General features: G+C 47.9%; 1 protein-coding gene across 11 annotated transcripts in view; it reads left to right on the top strand.

The window, feature by feature from the left end:
• The window catches only part of GLCE (glucuronic acid epimerase), a 57,541-nt gene that overhangs the window by 26,466 nt on the left and 13,354 nt on the right, over window positions 1-17,721 (top strand). For 2 of the 11 annotated variants that reach the window (XR_010072478.1, XM_063346185.1), the window contains exon 1: window positions 5,771-5,925. The exons of 8 other annotated variants lie outside the window; for them this stretch is intronic. The gene's annotated coding sequence lies outside the window, so the exon portion shown is untranslated. Of the gene's footprint in view, window positions 1-5,769; window positions 5,926-17,721 lie in introns of those variants that run through there. One more of the 11 variants, XR_010072479.1, reaches the window with a different exon arrangement.

Genomic DNA, 17,721 nt, shown 5'->3' on the forward strand with positions numbered 1-17,721 from the left:
GCCTTTATCCTGCTTGTTTCATGTTAATAGCTGTTTTTTCATAAATAGAATTCTTTAAGAAGTAGCAGGTAAATCTTGGGATTCTGAGGATTTACATTGCGCAGCTTCTGTGAAAATATCCCCGTCTCCTGAGGATATTGAATGCATCTTTGCTGATTTAAATGGGGCTACTCAAAGTATTTGGTGTAAATATCGAGTTCTGATTTAACTCTCCTGCCCTCCTGATAGGGACCTAGGAGGACTTTGCCTGCAGCATCTCCGGGCTGGTGCCTGCCTGGATTTTAGCAGGAAAGCTGGTGATGCGGAATCAACCGCCGCCACCTCCAGTCCCTGCTGGGACGGGGGAGTTGCTTGCAGGCTTCGGGCAATGCCCGTCGTACGGGCACAGGGTAGAAATTTGGAATCCAGAAGTGAAACTGTGTCTGTCTTGAAGTCTGTAGCAAAACTCCTGTTAGCTAATGCGTGTAAAATAAGATGCAAGAAGAGAGTAGGAGACAAAAGTCTGGGGTTGGGGAAGGGGTGCAGAGGGAAGTCAGGAAGCAAGACACTGAGCTGAGGTTGTGCACGTCTGCAGTCTGTGGTGGTGAAACCGGGCTGTTCCCCGAACCGTGTCTCCACCAGAATCCCACAGCGTTTGGATTCTCTTGCACGGCAAGTTGCAAGCCAATAAAAAGTCTACGATAAATGGAGGTGAAGAGTCAAAGACTTAAAAAAATGTGCGCTGCTGTCCTTGGGGGCTTGCTCTGTGCTATGTCTTTTCTTAAAACAAACTGCCCGGGAAAGAGGGGAGAGCATTGCTGAGCGCCAGCCTGCTCCCAGTGAAATGGTGTTTTTGGCTGCAGCAGACAGTAATTTTTCTCTCCTTCTACTCACTTTTTAAAAGTATTTGGTATTTTAAAAAGCAGAGGAGGTTCAGTGGCAGGTTACCCTGTGGTCCTGGCTGATGTAGTGTGCTGGGTGCAAGGGTTTGGATGGGCACAAGTGTAATCCAGAAATGTCATGTACAAGGATGTCTGGCCCCAGGTCATGAGCTCAGCTAATCTGGGATGTTTAGAAGCATTTAGGGGGAAGGGTTAGTTAGGAGAATTCATTGACAGCAGCCGCTTAATGCCAAAATAGTTTACAGACAACATCGTTGTTGTAGGGGTGCCACAGCATCCTCAAGCACGAGAGTCTTTACCTGGTGGCCGCCTGATGTTTAGCACGGAAGGCATTAAACCTCCTAGCACGGAAGGCATTAAACCCCGCAATCCCAGCTGAACAGCAGCTCCAGAAGCCCATCCCACATTTTTTTAATGCGAAAATCCAACTGGGAGTATTGCCGGAGGGCTTGCAGCTGAAGTTAATCCAATCAAACTAAGAGCCCGTAGAGGAAATAGAAACCATCCTGTAGCCACAGACCAAAATCAGTCTGCGCTTGTTAGGATTGAGGTTGTTCCACTGTTGGTTATTTCCCTTGAAACACATGAAGTATCTGTTGTCTGTGGCTTTTGTTTAATGATATTGCTAGACACTACGGTTGACGCTGGGGTTTTTTTGCATAAGACTGATCCCAAGCAGAAAAAGAGAAAGATTATGTTGTCGAGAACAATAAGTTCGGGTTGCAGCTTTCCATTCTGTGGGTTACTCGGCATTTAGAAGTTGAAGAAATTGGAGTGCCACTTCTTAAAGAATAGCTAGCATCCTGTTATAAGATTATCATTCAGTGTATTGCAGCGGGGAGAACAGCTAAAATCTGTCTTGGAGAAGTGCGGCCAAAGAAGATCGTTAGAGACTCCCTCTGGATTAACATTGACTGTAAATGTGCGTTTGGAGCTGAGCACTGTCTCTTTGTAAATTCGTTTCTTTCCTGACTGTAAGAAACTGCAGTCAAGACACCTTCAGTCCCCATTATTGAGGTGGAAGTGGGAAGGAGCCTTAGTTACAAAGGCTAATGGAGAATAGAGTTTCATGAGAAAGAATGGTTGTGTACAGTGAGGATATTTGTGTAAGTTTATGATTTCTGGTGTTCAGAACTAGTTTTGTGGCGAGGATGTAAGTGGCCCAGCACTGGTGACGGTTATTGCGTAGGGAGGAGGTGTGATGGGAAGGACTGTGCCAACTTCACTGAGACGCTGCTCGCCGTTCGTAGCAAACCCAGGACTCCGCATGTCGGCGGAGCTGCCTCCTGCGCACGGACGTTACCACAGCCTTTTCTGCCCAAATGGAAATGACGCGAGCCTCGTCTTCTGAATCTGTCGTGACCCCAAGGAGTTTGGAGTGATTTCATCTCTCTTTCTAGCCCGTGAGAAGCAATTCAGCGCAGCTGTCCCTCCAGCTCCCTCCGAGGGATGGAGGTCTGGTGCGTGGGAGGGCGCCTGGCTTCCCACCCTGGGAACCCCCGGAGGGCTGTCAGTGGGCTGCGCGGAGAAGAAACCATCAGTCCCCTCCTTGCAAGGGTCTGCAGGACCGCCTAAGGGCAGCTGCTTGGCACAGCGAAATCCAAACCTACCCCCTCCCAGCAGAAGTGGAGCGGTCCCTCTCCTCGTTAGGAGACAGCGGTGGGAGGCAGCAAAACCGGACTCTGTCGTGCTCCCACAAAAGTTGAGAAATGGCTTCGGGACATCCATGAGGTCGCAGGGCGAATCAGAAGGGGCTTGACAGCCAGCGACAGATGGGTAGAAAACACCTTGGGAGCTGCTTCCTCACTTCCATCTCTTATATCTCAGGACATCCAGATGAAGTAAAGCTTTCTTTCCCCCTCCCCCCCCCCTTTTTTTTTTTCCTTGAAAGGCTGAGGCTCTTTTCTTTTTCAGGTTGAGTTACTGTGTCTTGAGGTTGAGCTGGACAAGGGAAACTTGCTTTGGAAGAGAGTTTGAGAGCTTAATTCATCATTAGGACTTTTTCGTTAGGTTAAGTGTGAGTTAGCCTGAATTCAAAAGCACCAACTGGAAGGACGTAGCCACCAGAGTGTACACGGGCCTTTTTTTTGCCACAGTACAACTTTAAAGTTTCCACTTTAAGCTGTTAGACAAACTGCATAGAGCCATTATTGTAACATCTATCCTCCATTAACTGTTTCTAAATGCTGTAAATACTAAACACAGTAAATAACTTTTTTTTTTCTTATTTCAGTACAATTACTACCTCCTTACTAGGGAAAGACATGAAAAAAGGAGTTTCTTTACGGGAGGCGTGGATGTGTTTCTGTAAAGCTGCCTCTCTGAAGGATAAAACTCTTAAACTTGCCGAATTCCCATTAGACTGGGATGAAATTAAATCAACTGCTCCAGGAAATGACATAAATATTCCATAAACAAACAAAACCCAAACAAACCAAATCACCAAACAAGTTTCTGATTGTAAGAACTGGTTTTGATATCCAGGCGCTGGAGCAGAGCGTGTGTGTAGGGATGCGGGGTGGGTGAGACCTGGCCTTGAAGAGGGCCCCAGGAAGGTTCCTTCACAGAAGGGTGCCCTGGGTCTGCCCCTGCTGATGCTCTCCGTGTTGTCCGTGTCCTTCTGGAGTGGTACCCGAACCCTGGCAGTGCTCTGGCTGCATCTGCACATGTGCTGAAGAGAGCAGAAGGGTTTCCATGTGGATACCCATCCCGGTGTGATTTTTGCCATGAGAGCCTGGAGACAATTCTGCACTGCAGCATAGCCTCTAGGTACTTTAAAAAAAGAAAATTAAACCAAAAAAACAAACAAGCACAAAAGAACCCCAAGGCCATCCTGTTTAGTGGGACAACTTCTGCCTTCTCCTTGTCCAGTTGGTTGGTCCTGTCTGAATAACTTGCGTTTGTTGAGATTTTTATTTTCCAGAGCACGTCGTTAGTTTATTGAGCATCCTGTTTTCCACTGTACTTCTAATGCTTTCCTAAATTTGCAGCTTTACTGGATGATGGAGGCTGTCATTGTTAGTGGAAAATATTGAACAGCAACAGAAGAGTCCTGCCAGCCATGCCCTGTGCCCGTCCACTCAGTGCTTTACCTCCTGCTCCCCTGGTAGCTGGTGATCTCCAGGAATGGTGGCTTCCCTGGGCCCTTCTGCACCCGCCGGATGGAGCAGCCACTTGGCGTCCTGCCTTCCCTGTGAAAATCATAGAATCACAGAACAGTTTGGGTTGGAAGGGACCATAAAGCCCACCCAGTGGCACCCCCTGCCCTGGGCAGGGACACCTCCCACCAACCCAGGTTGCTCCAAGCCCCGTCCAACCTGGCCTTGAACCCCTCCAGGGATGGGGCAGCCCCAGCTTCTCTGGGCAACCTGGGCCAGGGGCTCACCGCCCTCCCAGCCAAGAATTTCTTCCTCAGATCTCATCGCAATCTCCCCTCTTCCAGTTTGAAGCCATCACCCCTTGTCCCATCACTGCATCCCCTCCAGGGATGGGGCATCCACAGCTTCCCTGAGCGTCTAGTTTGATGCAGCTCAGCATCTTGGTGCTCTTGGTCAAATAACACCCCTGGGACCCATTCCTGGTGGAGTGCAGCTGCTTCTTAGGCTTGTTTGTGTTTGGTTTAAATAGTATGGGTTTAAATCGTGGATGAAGTACTCCTGTCTACAAATATTAGAAGAACTGAGATATCCTGATGCTTAAAATATTGGGGTAGAATGCTTGTAAGGTGTGAATTTATTTTTCAAGCAGGGCTAGGCATACAAAAGTCACAAAAATTAAGGATTTGGCACTACAGTAGAGTTTTAATGTCTGGTATTTCCTGCTGTCTTTAAGAATGAAGTCTGTTTGCTCCAGCTGGCAAAACTATTTAAACTTAGACGTGGCCTTCCCCAGTAGAGCTGGAAAATAGACAGGCACAGGGCGTCCCCCGGCCAGGTCCTGCTGCTGCGTTTGATCTCTGATCCCACATTGTGGCTCGGAATAAGAAATCCGAAGACTTTGCAATTCTGTTTCTTACAAAGGAAAGCTGTTTTGACTGATCGGCTTCGAATTATATTTTGTTTGCTCGAATTTTAAAGCTACACGTGCTGCCAAGCCGGTGTTAGGTCCTGGGTTGGGTGTACAAGCCTATAATTGTAGGTGTGCATCCCAGTTTTGTTGGAAGAAAAGAACTGAAGGAATCTTGAAAATCAGAACAGAGGAGCCATAGACAGAAATATTAGTCTCTCCCTGTGCAACAGTTCTTTGCGCTTTACTGACCTGCGTCTCTTCTGAAGAGAGATGTCTTCTCTGAAAACCTTTTATCTCTTCTCAGCAGTTGTTCTGAGCTTTCCTTTCACTGGTGGTTTTTTTTTTTTTTGTCTATTGGATGTTTAATAGTAATCACCTCCTGTACTTAAAAATAAATAATTCACTGTCACGGCCGTACAAAATAATTCATGACTAAAGCAGTTTGCTATCGAGTAGCTTTCAGCATGCTTTTTATCACTTCTAATTTTGTTCATCCCTCCCTTTTCATTTGCTCTTCGAAGGAGCAGAAAAGTAGGATTAAAAAAAAAAAAAGGTAAAATAAAAGGACATCTCTATCTTATACTTTACTACATGCCTACTACGTGCATTCAGGGGCTGCATTCTAAAAAAAACAGAATTAAAGTTTCTGTTGTGCCATACGTAAAGGCCAGCTCAGCCTTTGCGGTGAACTTCAATAAAACCAGGATTTGTGCGTTATCTTGGTCTCCCCAGTACCCGGCGCTGCCGCCTCCCAGTAATCTCTGGCGTGCTGAATATGAAAAAAATCTAGAAACAGAAGGTTTCCAAACACATTTGCCAGGGTTAATGCCAGAGTCTAAACATAAACTCTGCTGGGACAGACTGTTATTTGGAGAATGAAGTGCCAGACGGAGCTTGGTTTGAAGGATCGGGAGAGGGAAACGCAGCAGCTCTCCCCAGAAACAGGCGTCTCCCGGATCCCAGACCCCGCTGCCGGGTGTTCGCTCTCCTGCTTGACCCTGCGCCCCGTTACCTGCAGCTCGGACGCCCTTCCCTGGTGCGTATATCTTCATGTACGGACCCGTAGGAAGGGTTAGTTCGGAAGCGGGGCCGCGCACAGGCGCTGCTCTGTTTCAGTCCCAGGTGCTGCCGGTGGCCGAGCCGCGCTCTCAGGCCCTGAGGTGGCTGTCGCCCAGGTCCCTGCCCTCTCGGCTTCTCCTTCACAACCAGCGCGGACAGAAAACCTTACGCTTTGCCTTCCCGCGTAGCTCGTGTTTACCAATAGTGAGCTTCAGCCACCAATACATTCCATGATGTGCTTTGAGGAAAAGTATTTCCAGTGGTTTTTTTTTCTCACAGTGAACACTGTGAGAAAAATACCCATGAAAGAAATTATAACCAAAGATTCAAAACTCCCTGGCAAAATCCTTTATTAAAGTTTTAAAGTGGCACTGCTTATTGTCATTACCTTCAGAAATATTGAGTTGAAGCAGCAAAAATTCCACTGAAGCCTTTAATTCTGCAATTGAGTAACTCCCATCAGTAACTCTTTCCTGGAGAACCATCTGTACGGAGTGCCAGGGTTTGCTAAGCAGGAAAAATGAGGCATTTTTAGCCAGTTCTTCTAACTTAAACCAGATTCGATTCATTTCTCTGCCATAAGCAGTGTGACTTCCTTAACCTCTGCTTTTGCGTAGTGAAAGAAAAAGCCAATGAAGCTGTACCTTCAGAGGATGCGCGAGCACCATTGCGAATGGTTTGTGCCGCTAATGAACTGTAAACATCAGTGAACCAAAATTGGGGGGTTTGGGGGCTTCCCAGGGATTTGAGCTTTCCGGGGAGCACTTAGAGGCAGGTGATGGAGGAACTGCTAATGCACCGACTGCTGGGCGCTGGCTGCGGCAGCGCCGTCCTCCGGGAACCTGCGTATCCATCGCTTACTGGAAGATGAGCCCTGATTAACTGCAGAAATTACGTGAAGCTCCCTAGCCATTGCCAAACAAAAGCATGCTCTCGTTGAAGATGTTGGACCGCGTTTTTCAAAGTTTATCTGCTTGATAATAACTGTGTCATTTTTAGGGCAAGGCGTGCTGCTCTCCAAAGCCTTGTGCCCACTCCATTTCAATGGTGGCAGCGTTCAAACTAGAAGGGTTCTTCTATTTTTATTCGCATGCTGCATGCGAGCAGGCACGCCAGATACTTGCCAGCTGTCCGAGTTGTAATTTGGAGCACACTTTGTATTGAATTCTTGTAGGCGGTGTAATGAGTTGGCAGCAGAAGCGCCTGCATCTCCGTCCGGGAAAGAAAACACGGCACCGTCTTTCCCACTGACATGCAGGTTGCACATCAGGCTGCTTAACAGCAGGAAGAAAATGATGATGTTCTAAATAATTGGGATTTTTTTAAGTGGAAACTCCTAGAGGGAACCTGGTGGGGAAGAAATGAGAAACACAAAGTGAACTTGGGGCTTTCTGGGCAGCAAGAAGAGCCAAGAGGTCTAACGCGGTCGGGGGCACTGAGCTGTGCTGCCTCTGTTGGCACCGGGGTGAAACATTTTCCTTTTCTGTTCATGTAAAAGGTGTCCCAGAGCATATGCTGAGAGCAAAACAGTTAAATGCATTTTTTTCAGAATGAAGGAAGCTCGTGCTGCTTCAGCTGCTCGATACTTACAGCCATTATTTCCTAATTCATTAGGAAAGCAAAGGAGCCGGCCCAGCTGCGAGCTGGCTCGGTGTCACGCCTGGGGGACGGCGTCATGTCCTTTGGTGAAAGAATTTAGTCGCAGAATGTAATTGCTAATGTGTACATAACTGCAGGAGACAACTTCCAAGGGTTTCTGATAAGCCAGTGAAACGTAAAGCGATAGTGAAAAATCTCATTTGGATCCTAGGTTGTGTGTTCACTTTCCATTAATTTCCAGGGAAGACGTGTGTGGAGCGGGCAGGAGCGATGCTCTGTGCCAGCAGCCGCAGCCCAGCTCTGGCGGAGAGGGGGTTTTTCATGTTTCCCCCTCTTTCCAAAAATGAGGGAAACCAAGCTTCGGGCTTTGCATTTCAGTTCATCCCATGTGTGTTTTCGGCAGGGCCAGGTAAGCGGGAAGAGACTTCCCGCATCTGGATCGTGGCAGCCGAGTGTGATGTGCAGAGCTCGTCCTGCAGCGGGCAGTAGTATGGGGCTGGGTAAAGGAAGACGTGGCTTTTTTGTTTGGTTAAAGCTGCTTGGTTAAGCACAGGGTTGATATTTAAATTCTGTTGCTGTAAGCCGTAGGCACGCTAAGATCTGTAACCTCATGGGTGCTTTGTCCTGCGTCGTCGTGGTGTGTGCACCTTAAACACTGGGGGGTTTTGTACGATTCATAAATCCAGCCTAGAATTAGGTTGGAAATCCTGGGGCTGTGGCTTAAAAAGCCACAAAGGGGGTGGGTTTTTTTCTCTAAAAGACCCTCCAAACTTTACTGCAGGTACCTCAGTTTGATAGCTGTTCACCATGCCATGAAAAGAGGAGGAGGAAGGGAAAATTCTGCTTTTTTTGTGTCTTAGCAACCTTAGAGACCTACATACGTGCGTAACGTTGAGCTGCAGAAAAGGATTTCCAAGTAGATGCGTTCTGACTTTTTAGGGCTAAATAGACCATGAGTTGCGTGGCTTCTCTTCTTTCCAGTGGCATGATCAAAACTTGGGTTACTGCTGCTGTACTGGATCAGTCCTTGCATTACAGGAGTTTTAAAGGCCGGTTTTCGTGCTGGCCTCCAGCAGAAGGCTGAGATCCGAGTAATGAGTTTCCGGAGGGGTGGCAGAGACTTCAGCTGGACGCTCCTGTCCCTTCTGTCCCCTCTGTTCCCCAGGACACTTACACCGGGCCATCTGTGCATTCAGTTCAATACCTGGCTGAACATTATCCACCCGCTTAGAAAGTGTGTGCTGTGTTACTGTTTAAATATATTATCTTTCTTTTCCTTATAATTTGACTATTCCTTGGCTGTGGCTTAAATGTAAAATACCTTCCCACCTTTAAGATAAAGGTTATAATGATTTAAGCAGCTGGCAGGTACTGCAGGCTTTCTGTCAGCAAAGTTGTTATGGGATATAAATCAGTGTATCAGTCCATTAGAGATAGTGCTGCCAAAAAAGTGTGTTCTTTATACATTAGCACATTTCCACAATTATTCTGCGTAACGGAGCCGGTACGTGGGTATTTGGGGATATGATGTGTTGTGAGAATCAGAGCTGTTAACTGGAGCTGTTAAATGTTCTGTATCACGCGTATTTCAATAAGCAGTTAAAGTAACTTTTGGACAACAATCACTTCTGAGCTCAAAATGCGTGGATTTTGGGAAAGGCAGTTAGTTGCAGTGAAAGCCACAGCGCTGTTGGGTGGGAACCAGTCCCCACGTTTCCGTACCGCGCGTGCGCCGGAGCAGAGCCGGGGTGGGCATTGATATTCATTGAAAATTTTGCCGCTCTCCATCATCAGTATAAAATGCTTCTCTTTTTTAATAAGTCAGTAACAAATAGGAGCTGACACGATAACGCAGTAGTTGCCAGCGCCGATGATTAAACGTGGTCTGTGTGGAGCCTGCAGGACTGGAGAAGCCGAGAACAGAGATGCTGCGGAGGCTGTTTTTAAGGACAAAACCTGTGTTAATCAGGGGATTTCACTTAGGTAAAAACGCGTGGCTTATTAATGTAAGTAACTGGTCAAATTGCGCTCTTATGAGCCTTTCAGGTTACTTGCCTTTATTGCAGCTAAGGATTATTCAAATAGTTGGAGTGCTCCGTGTGTGAGCTGGCTGCCCGGCCTCCCCCGCGCCGGGGGGGAGCTGGAGCATCACCCCTGGGTGCTGTGGGGATGAGAGAGAGAGAGGAAGGACGTGTGCTGTGCTTGCTCTCACTTTCTTGATGTGAAGTCTGCTTTTTCTTCCTCAGGGCTGTGCTCACGTGCCTGGTTATGAGGAAGTTACTCATGATCCAGAGGAACAAAGCGATCCAATGGCTTGTTCTTGCCAGCCAGGCTGCACCAAGGGATGGAGCCGATGATGTGTCTGTGTCCACAAAGCAGCGAGTGCTGCCTGCAGTGGCCTTTTTTAGGTGTTTTGTACTTGCTCTGAATGACTGACCCACAGTGAGACCTTTCCTGACGGTCCGCTCATCGCGTCTCGCCAAACAGCCCTGTAAAGAAAAAGGCGTAAGGAAGGGGCTTCCCCTGTTTGGTTTGTTGTTGTGTTTTTACTTTATGGAGACAAGTAGTTGGAATGAGGCGTTTTACGTTGTTCTAGGAAGGTAATAACGTGCTGCTGAGCAGAACTCACAGCTCTAATGCCTGTGCCGGGCAGTGCAAGCCGAGCACATACCTCTGCTGGCTGCGCGAAGTGAAATGCAGTTACGGTTGTTATTCCCCGCAGGTCCCAGGATCACTGTAAAGCAGAACCGACAGTTCAGTTACTGCTTGAAGTTGCTAAACCTCACCCCGGTCGCTGGGGTTGTTCGGTGGGAGCTCCTCAGCCCCCGACCTAATCCTGGCTGCGTGTGTTCCCTGCGTCCCCTCCCGGCTGGCATGTCCTGGGACGTCAAATCCGCTGTCAGAAAGGCAGAGCTGAGTGAGAAGCCGTTTGAGCTGAGTGTGGTGGCAGCGGCATCCGGGAGAGTACGGGTTGGGGTGAGCTGCCGGAGAGCAGAGAGGGACCTGGCAGTCCTGGTGGACAAGTTGCTCAGGAGCCAGCGATGGGCCCTGGTGGCCAAAAAGGCCAATGGTCTCCTGGGGGGCATCAAGAAAAGCGTGGCCAGCAGGTGGAGGGAGGTTCATCCTCCCCCTCTGCTCTGCCTTGGTGAGGCCACATCTGGAGCGCTGGGTCCAGTTCTGGGCTCCCCGGTTGCAGAAGGACAGGGAACTGCTGGAGAGGGGACAGCAAAGGGCTACAATGATGATGAGGGACTGGAGCATCTCTGTGCTGAGGAGAGGCTGCGAGCCCTGGGGCTGTTCAGCCTGGAGAAGAGCAGGCTGAGAGGGGATCTCATCAATGCCCACCGATATCTAAAGGGCAGGCTGCAAGAGGATGGGGCCAGGCTCTTCTCAGTGGTGCCCAGCGACAGGACAAGGGGTAACGGGCACAAACCTGACCATGGGAAGTTCCATCTCAACACGAGGAGGAACTTCTTTGCTGTGAGGGTGGCAGAGCCCTGGCACAGGCTGCCCAGAGAGGTGGGGGAGTCTCCGTCTCTGGAGACATCCCAACCCCGCCTGGAGGCGTTCCTGTGCCACCTGCTGTGGGTGACCCTGCTCTGGCAGGGGTGGGACTGGGTGATCTCCAGAGGGCCCTTCCCACCCCCACCGCTCTGGGATTGTGTGAGAGGCTGCTCGCGGCCATAGCTCGTGCCATCCAGAGCGCTGCTATGGAAAGGGTGCTGTGAGCCCGGCGATGCGCTGGGCTCTCTGGTCCTGCCCCGGGAGAGAGCTCTGCTCCCTAAAATGATACTGTGAGGCTTCTGTTAAAGCCCTTAATGCCGCTGTCTTGAGATGTGCTTGGGCATTGCTTTCGAAGCCTAAATATAAGGGAAACTGATGGAATGGTTTCATCTTCTGCTTCGTTAATCTGCGTGGTAACGATATAATACTTGATAGCTTGGAAAGAGGCAGTGTAATGCCTCCGTAAGCAGCAGCTAGTTTTTGGAGTTATTGTTTGTGCCATTAGCGAGGGGTTTAATAGCTTAATCCATCTGGAAAGCAAGTAGATTTATTAGACTGTGCAATAAATGGGTCATAATTGCGGCAGCAGTCCCTGCTAACTGGTTTTCCTGATACGGCATGAAAGTATGATATACAAATAACTTTGGAGTTTTGTCGTGACGTTCTGTGCTAGATTTACTAGGAAAACAAAGGCACCTTGAGAGTCTCTGGTGCCTGAGAGCCCGGAGTGGCTGGGAATGGCTGGCTGGTCCGAGTGCCTGCGGACTGAGCAGTCGTGCAAAGAAACACGGAAAAAAGAAGCTATTTTTCTATCTAGTTCAGATCACAATTACGCTTTGAGCTATACTAGATTTTTTAAAACGAAAAGGCTGACGGATGCTTTTTAAAGCGTGCAGCGTACTCAGGAGCTGAGAAGACCGGTGCTTGTGTGTGGGACCACCGTAAAGAGATCTCGTGTGATCCGCTGGCTCCGTCAGCGCGCCTTCCTAGCGTTGGGCATCTTACTGGGGATTCCTAGAGAAGCCGAGGTTGCAGGGGACATCTGGAGATCATCTAGCCCCACCTCCTGTCAAAAGCAGGGCTTAGACTCTGTTATCCAGCTTGACGCAACTTGTCGGCTTCATTGCAATGAAGTGCGCAAGTTTTTTCCGATTTTCCAATTATTTTTTTTTTTCCAGCTTGAGATCATAAAACGTTCCTGATTGCATGCCAGTGAAAGGCCCGCGTGTCACTGAAAATCCAGCTCTTGTGTGGGGCGAGAGTTTGCTCTGGCTCGGGTTACTTGGGTCTGTCTGTCCGGTGGGCAGGAGGAGACGTCTGTCCCCGTGGGAGCAGGGCCGGGGTGGGTGCAGTCGCTCCCGGCGTCACTCCAGGCAGCAGCTAAACCTGTTGGAAAACCTTGCAAATGGTGTAGCGTCGTGTATAGCAGCCCTGAACGTGCCTTATGCTGAACTTAGATGAAAATCTCAGTTCCTAATAAGGAATGATAACGTCCAGATCCATAGAAAAGTACTGTGAGTTTTTGAATTAACTATTATAGAGCAACAGACTTTGCTGATGCTTAATAATAGCTGTGTTGATACAAATAACACTGTATTAGGCTCTAATTGGACTGGAAAACTGTAGGATAAGCTGCTGGATATGGCTGCTTCGCTTTATATTTTAGCTCCTCTCTGTCTAATCATCCCCAGATGGAGCACTGGGAGCAGGGAGGATTAGGTAGTAAATCTGGGCTAAAGAGCCGGCGGAGAGGCTGGTAATCGAGATCCAGTTATGGCAGCTACATTCCTTTCTGTTTGTACAGTCTTGTCATTTCCTAGCACTTAAGGAAAAAAACCAAGCAATCTTGACAACGTGCTACGTATTAAAATACTAACTGAATACGGGCTTTGTGCAGATCAAGTATAAATAAAATATTAGAAGATAGGTTTGTCTCTTGGAACCAGCTTGCCCAGGTTAGCATTCTGAGAAGTTGTTCATATCACCAGAATATTTTTTAATGTTTTTTCCTCAACGCATAACGCCTCTGGGTCCAGTGATTTGCAAACCAGTGCCGGTTTGTAAGTGTAATGGGGAAGCACATGCGTAACGAAGCAGGTGATAGGAGGTGTATCCAAGGAGCCAACAGGAGCAGATTGAGGACGCAGGTAAGACGTCTTTGGGAAGCGTGGAGCTGTCAGGAAGTTAGATGATTCATAAGTCATCACATTTTAAGACGTAAGTAAGCTTTGGCAGAGGATCTGAAATTTTACTGTCATTACAGTTATCAAAAAGAATTTTCCACAGTTTTTGAAAACAGTTCCGGAGTTCTTTGTTTTTTCCATTATCTAACATTGTAATGACCGGCCTAAATAGGATTTTGCTGTGTGTAATAAACAGGAAATGGGGAAAAAAATTCTGTTCGAGGGTTGTACGTAACTGAGTATAACTTCTAGGTTTGGGCATATATTGACGTTCTAGGCTTGTTGCTTTATTTTTTTTTTAAATTGTGCAGTGTATCTTCTCTTTAAATACTGAGTTTTACGTATCTCAGATCGGCAGTCACTGTTCAGGGCGGTTTTTTCTCTGTACTAAATGGCTTAGTCTGGCACCGAGGCTTCAAAGTAAATAGGTAGCTTATCACTATTCAGCAGAAATCCCTGCTCTTAGTAAAAATACTGTCCTTCCTCCTACCGAGCCAACACTGAGCCTGTGTGAGAGACTATTCGGAGACCTCCGAGACTCAGCGGGCAACTTACTTTTGATTATTGTTTAAACGCGGAGAATTTCAATGTGAATGCTTTAACTTGCTGCCAACTGACCTGTTCTTGGGAAACGTGCTTTGTGATGTGGTTTCTTGAGTCCTTACTGAGTTATTTGTTCAGGAAGGCGTTTAGTATTTTTAACCAGCTCAAAACACTTGGTGCTCTTTGCTCCTGCCGTAGGGTGGTCGCGGGACCGTGAAAGTCGGGCTCTTGCTGCACGTGAGGCATCCTCGGGGGCTTTTAACTCGAGTTAAATGCGAGTCGTCTCTGTTGGCTGGAAAATCATTGATCTGGTTTATTAAAAGCTGATCCATGCAACGCGAGCAAAAAAGAAATAAATGATGGCACGGAAGTAGCCACCGGCGGCTCGTATCGCATGTTTATCTGAAAGCACAGTTTGTATCTCTGTCACCCGGGTGGAATGGGAATAATGGTGAAAAACAACTAAAAGCACGTGGCCAGCAGCTGTATTTCTGTCTGCACTCACCCTGCTGTCACTGTCACCACAGTGTCACCGGTAACCTGCACAGATGGGACCTTTGGGAGCTGGGAGAAAGCTTTAAATAATTCTCGCCTCTCGCCTGGGAAAATGCATCAGCTCTTGAACAAACTGTTGTGTCCAGTGAATCCCACGCTGCTGTCTTAATGCTTTTTCTTTTTGAACTCTGAATGGCAGTGAGACTTGATCGACACCTGGAGATGTCTTGTTTCAGGAGGGCTCTGGACAGCAGGATGGCGTAGTCCTCATGGCAGAGCCTTCCCTTTCCCCTTGAAATATGTGGAGGCCGTGGAAGCGCAGAGCCCTTGGGGACCAGCGCGGGCACTGGAGGTAAAATGCTGTGGTGGGCAGATGGAGATGGCAGCAGCAGCACTGACATCTCACCCCGCTGCAGAAACCAAAGCTCACTTCCTGAAACAAGGTTGGGATGGTAAGTCTGAGGATTGCTGCAGGTTACCCCCTTCCACGCCGCTTGATTTGAGGTCACCACATCATGTCAATTAAGTGCTTTTCCGAGTGCATCCTCCTTTTCCCCCCTCCTGAGGGGCACAGACGGTGCTTCTGTGCCTGGGGAGCTGCATCTTCCCACCTCGAAGATGTGCCGAGGTCTTCCTTGTGCTGGAGAACATCGCTTACAAACGCAACCCTGCGCCAAACGACTGCACCGTTCCCTGCTGGATGTACAAACGGCCGGAATCAATAGTGGTACCCAAGAGAGGAGTCTCCTGCGTTCATCCTGTGCTTCGAAGCTGAGCAATGACGAGTGAAGCACCAGGAGGGATCCCGTGCCGAGCGTTTCTGCCTGGGACTTGGTGCCCGTCCTCTGCTCCGCCTGCCCATCACATCCCACAAAGCACGGCCAGCCATCCTGGTGCTGGTTTTGTGAGCTCTCATCAGGAAAAGAAATTGCATTTCGCTCTCGTGTAAGGGCCACGAAAAAGGCAAACTGCCTACCAGGAATTGTAAGTTAGTTATTTTAGCTCTGTTTTGAAAATACAAGATGAAAATGAATGTCTTGAATGTGTCCATCCCTGCTGCGTTGGGAAGGAGCGCGGGGCATCAGACCTCACGCTGAAGTAAGCTACAAATGGTGAGGATCCAACAGCAGCACTGCGTTGGGGCTGGGAGGACGACGTGCCACAAGACACCTGTTAAAACAGCCGAAATGGGGAGCGGTGGATCTTTCAGGAAAAAGCCCCTCAATAAAAACCTCACAAGTTGCCCAGAAACAGCAGGGAACTTGCTTTGCCGAGGAACCACGGCTCCTTCGCTTCACCTCTTTGTAGGATTTACTAGAGAAGTTACTATCCTCTTTCTAGATTTTATTCTTCTTTTTGCTTTCCCTTTTTTGCTTCCGGAGTCGTTCAGACTAATACAAGGGCTGTCCTGTCCCCTGGATGTTTGGTATTTACCGTATGGAGCGTGGAGCAGAGGCATCTTCATTCCTGGGCTTGAAATTTTGCTCTGCTGTCTCAGGGTTTTCAAAAAGAAAGAGTCCTCTTACTGGTTTTCGACAGTAAATCCAATCGTTGTTACGGTATATAAAATGCAGTATTTTATAATGCCAAAGGGTAATTTAATGTTGATAATATAAACTTTAAAAAATTAAAACTGAAGGACAGAAGTTAATGAAATGTCAGTGGTCAGATGAGCTCGAAGAAAAGGCTCTGGCGTTCAGTTAAAATTGAGTTCAGCCTCAAGACCTTTGGTAGACGCCGGTGGTGTGAGCCTAAATAGCGCTCCGGAGGATTCAGTCGGGAGGATTCAGCGGACACATCTGTGCGTGGAAGCGTTCCATCAATCTCATCGTTTGCTGCAGTGGAAAATTTATCTCTCGGAGAGGAGGGTGTGATCTAACATCTGCTGGAATTTGCCATTTCCAGAGCGACACTCCTGCGTCACTCCCGCTGAGGTATCGTCGTGGCCCGTGGGGCGGTTCGTTGGAATAGTCGCATCTTAGCGGTTCTGGGAAAACCAGAGAAATGCTGAATAGCGTGGTAGCTCTCCAGGTAATTCCCACACCTGGAAGGGAGTGAAGCGGTGAACGGGAGAATGGGTGTTCGGGCTGATGTTGGCGTTGAGCGAAAGGGAACGGTCAAGTCAGCGCTCGTTGGAAAAGAATTTGTGCGTGCACATCTATCTATGTACGCGCACACATAAATACATGTGTGTGTATGGTTTTCCTCTTGAGTACACAGAAGCCTAGCAATAGCCTGGACTTCAGGAAAATTCTTACTTTTAACATATTCAACACAGTTTTGCAGATCAAAAAACCTGTCTTATGAGGGACTTTCTAAGAGAGAGATATATGTATTTTTAGAACCCAAATAACTTGGTTTTATGTAAGACCTGAGTACCAGAACTGCATCTGTCGTTCTGATACACAGCTGGAACTTTGGATTCCTCATTCACCGCACGGAATACCAAGATTTGTCCTTTTTCCAGGCATCAATGATAAAGCAGCGGTAGCAAGATTTTATTTTTATTTAATCCAGTTGTTCTTTACATTAAAAACAGTGTTCCAGACGCCTTGACACCTCACTTGAATGGGCAAAATAAGTTCCTCTAATGGCATCCCTGGTTTGGGGGTACAGTTGAAACGAGTTGTTCGCTCTGTAAGAAATGCTAGTTCATTGCATTTTAATTAGAATTTATGTAACGATTTGTACAGCAGCTATGTAAGTGTAAACAGTGTGAAAACTAAACCAGTATTAATTTATAGATCGTTTGTGCTGCTGCTGCTGCGGGCCAGCGTCAGTAACAGCAGCGCGTCGCTCTGCTGCAGCCCTTCCTGTAGCCCAAAGCGGTAATTCGGGAATTAAAGGAAATTTAGCCAGACCCCCTGAGGAGTATTTGCCCTGTAAACCTGTAGCTCCAGTATTGAGGGATAAGGATCGGCGTCTGTGACGGACAGCGAGGCGTTTGGGTGCGGAGCCTCAGAGGGGCGAGGTGGAGCTGTGCCGTCCTGCAGAACGAGGGGGAGCAAACCCGGCTCTCGTGGATGTATTACTTACACCTTAGAACTACTTGCCCGTGTTGTGCTCCTTAAGTCTTTTAAATACGGTATGATGAAATCCTTCTCATAAGAGCAGCCGGGGAATAAACCAATTTAACACAGGCCTTTCGTGGGTTTAAATTACCTCTTTCTACTGCTGAAATCCTGAATTCTTTTTTTCGACTGCAGTTGAATAAAAATCCATCTATCCATTTAACATGTAATAAGCCCCTCTCCTGCACTGCTTTTTCTAGATTATTTTTTTTCGGTGACTGGTGAGACTTAATGTGATGGTTCTCAAAATACTCCACGTTTCTTTCCCAGTCCTTTTCGGTGCATTTATAGTTCATAAAACCTAAATCTTTCAGCAGCGTTGCCAGGAAGCCGCGGATGCGACTGGACCCGACCTGCAGCATCTCCTGCTCTTCCCTG

The sequence above is a fragment of the Chroicocephalus ridibundus genome, chromosome 9 (assembly GCF_963924245.1).
Source record: "Chroicocephalus ridibundus chromosome 9, bChrRid1.1, whole genome shotgun sequence".
NCBI classification, from domain to species: domain Eukaryota; kingdom Metazoa; phylum Chordata; class Aves; order Charadriiformes; family Laridae; genus Chroicocephalus; species Chroicocephalus ridibundus.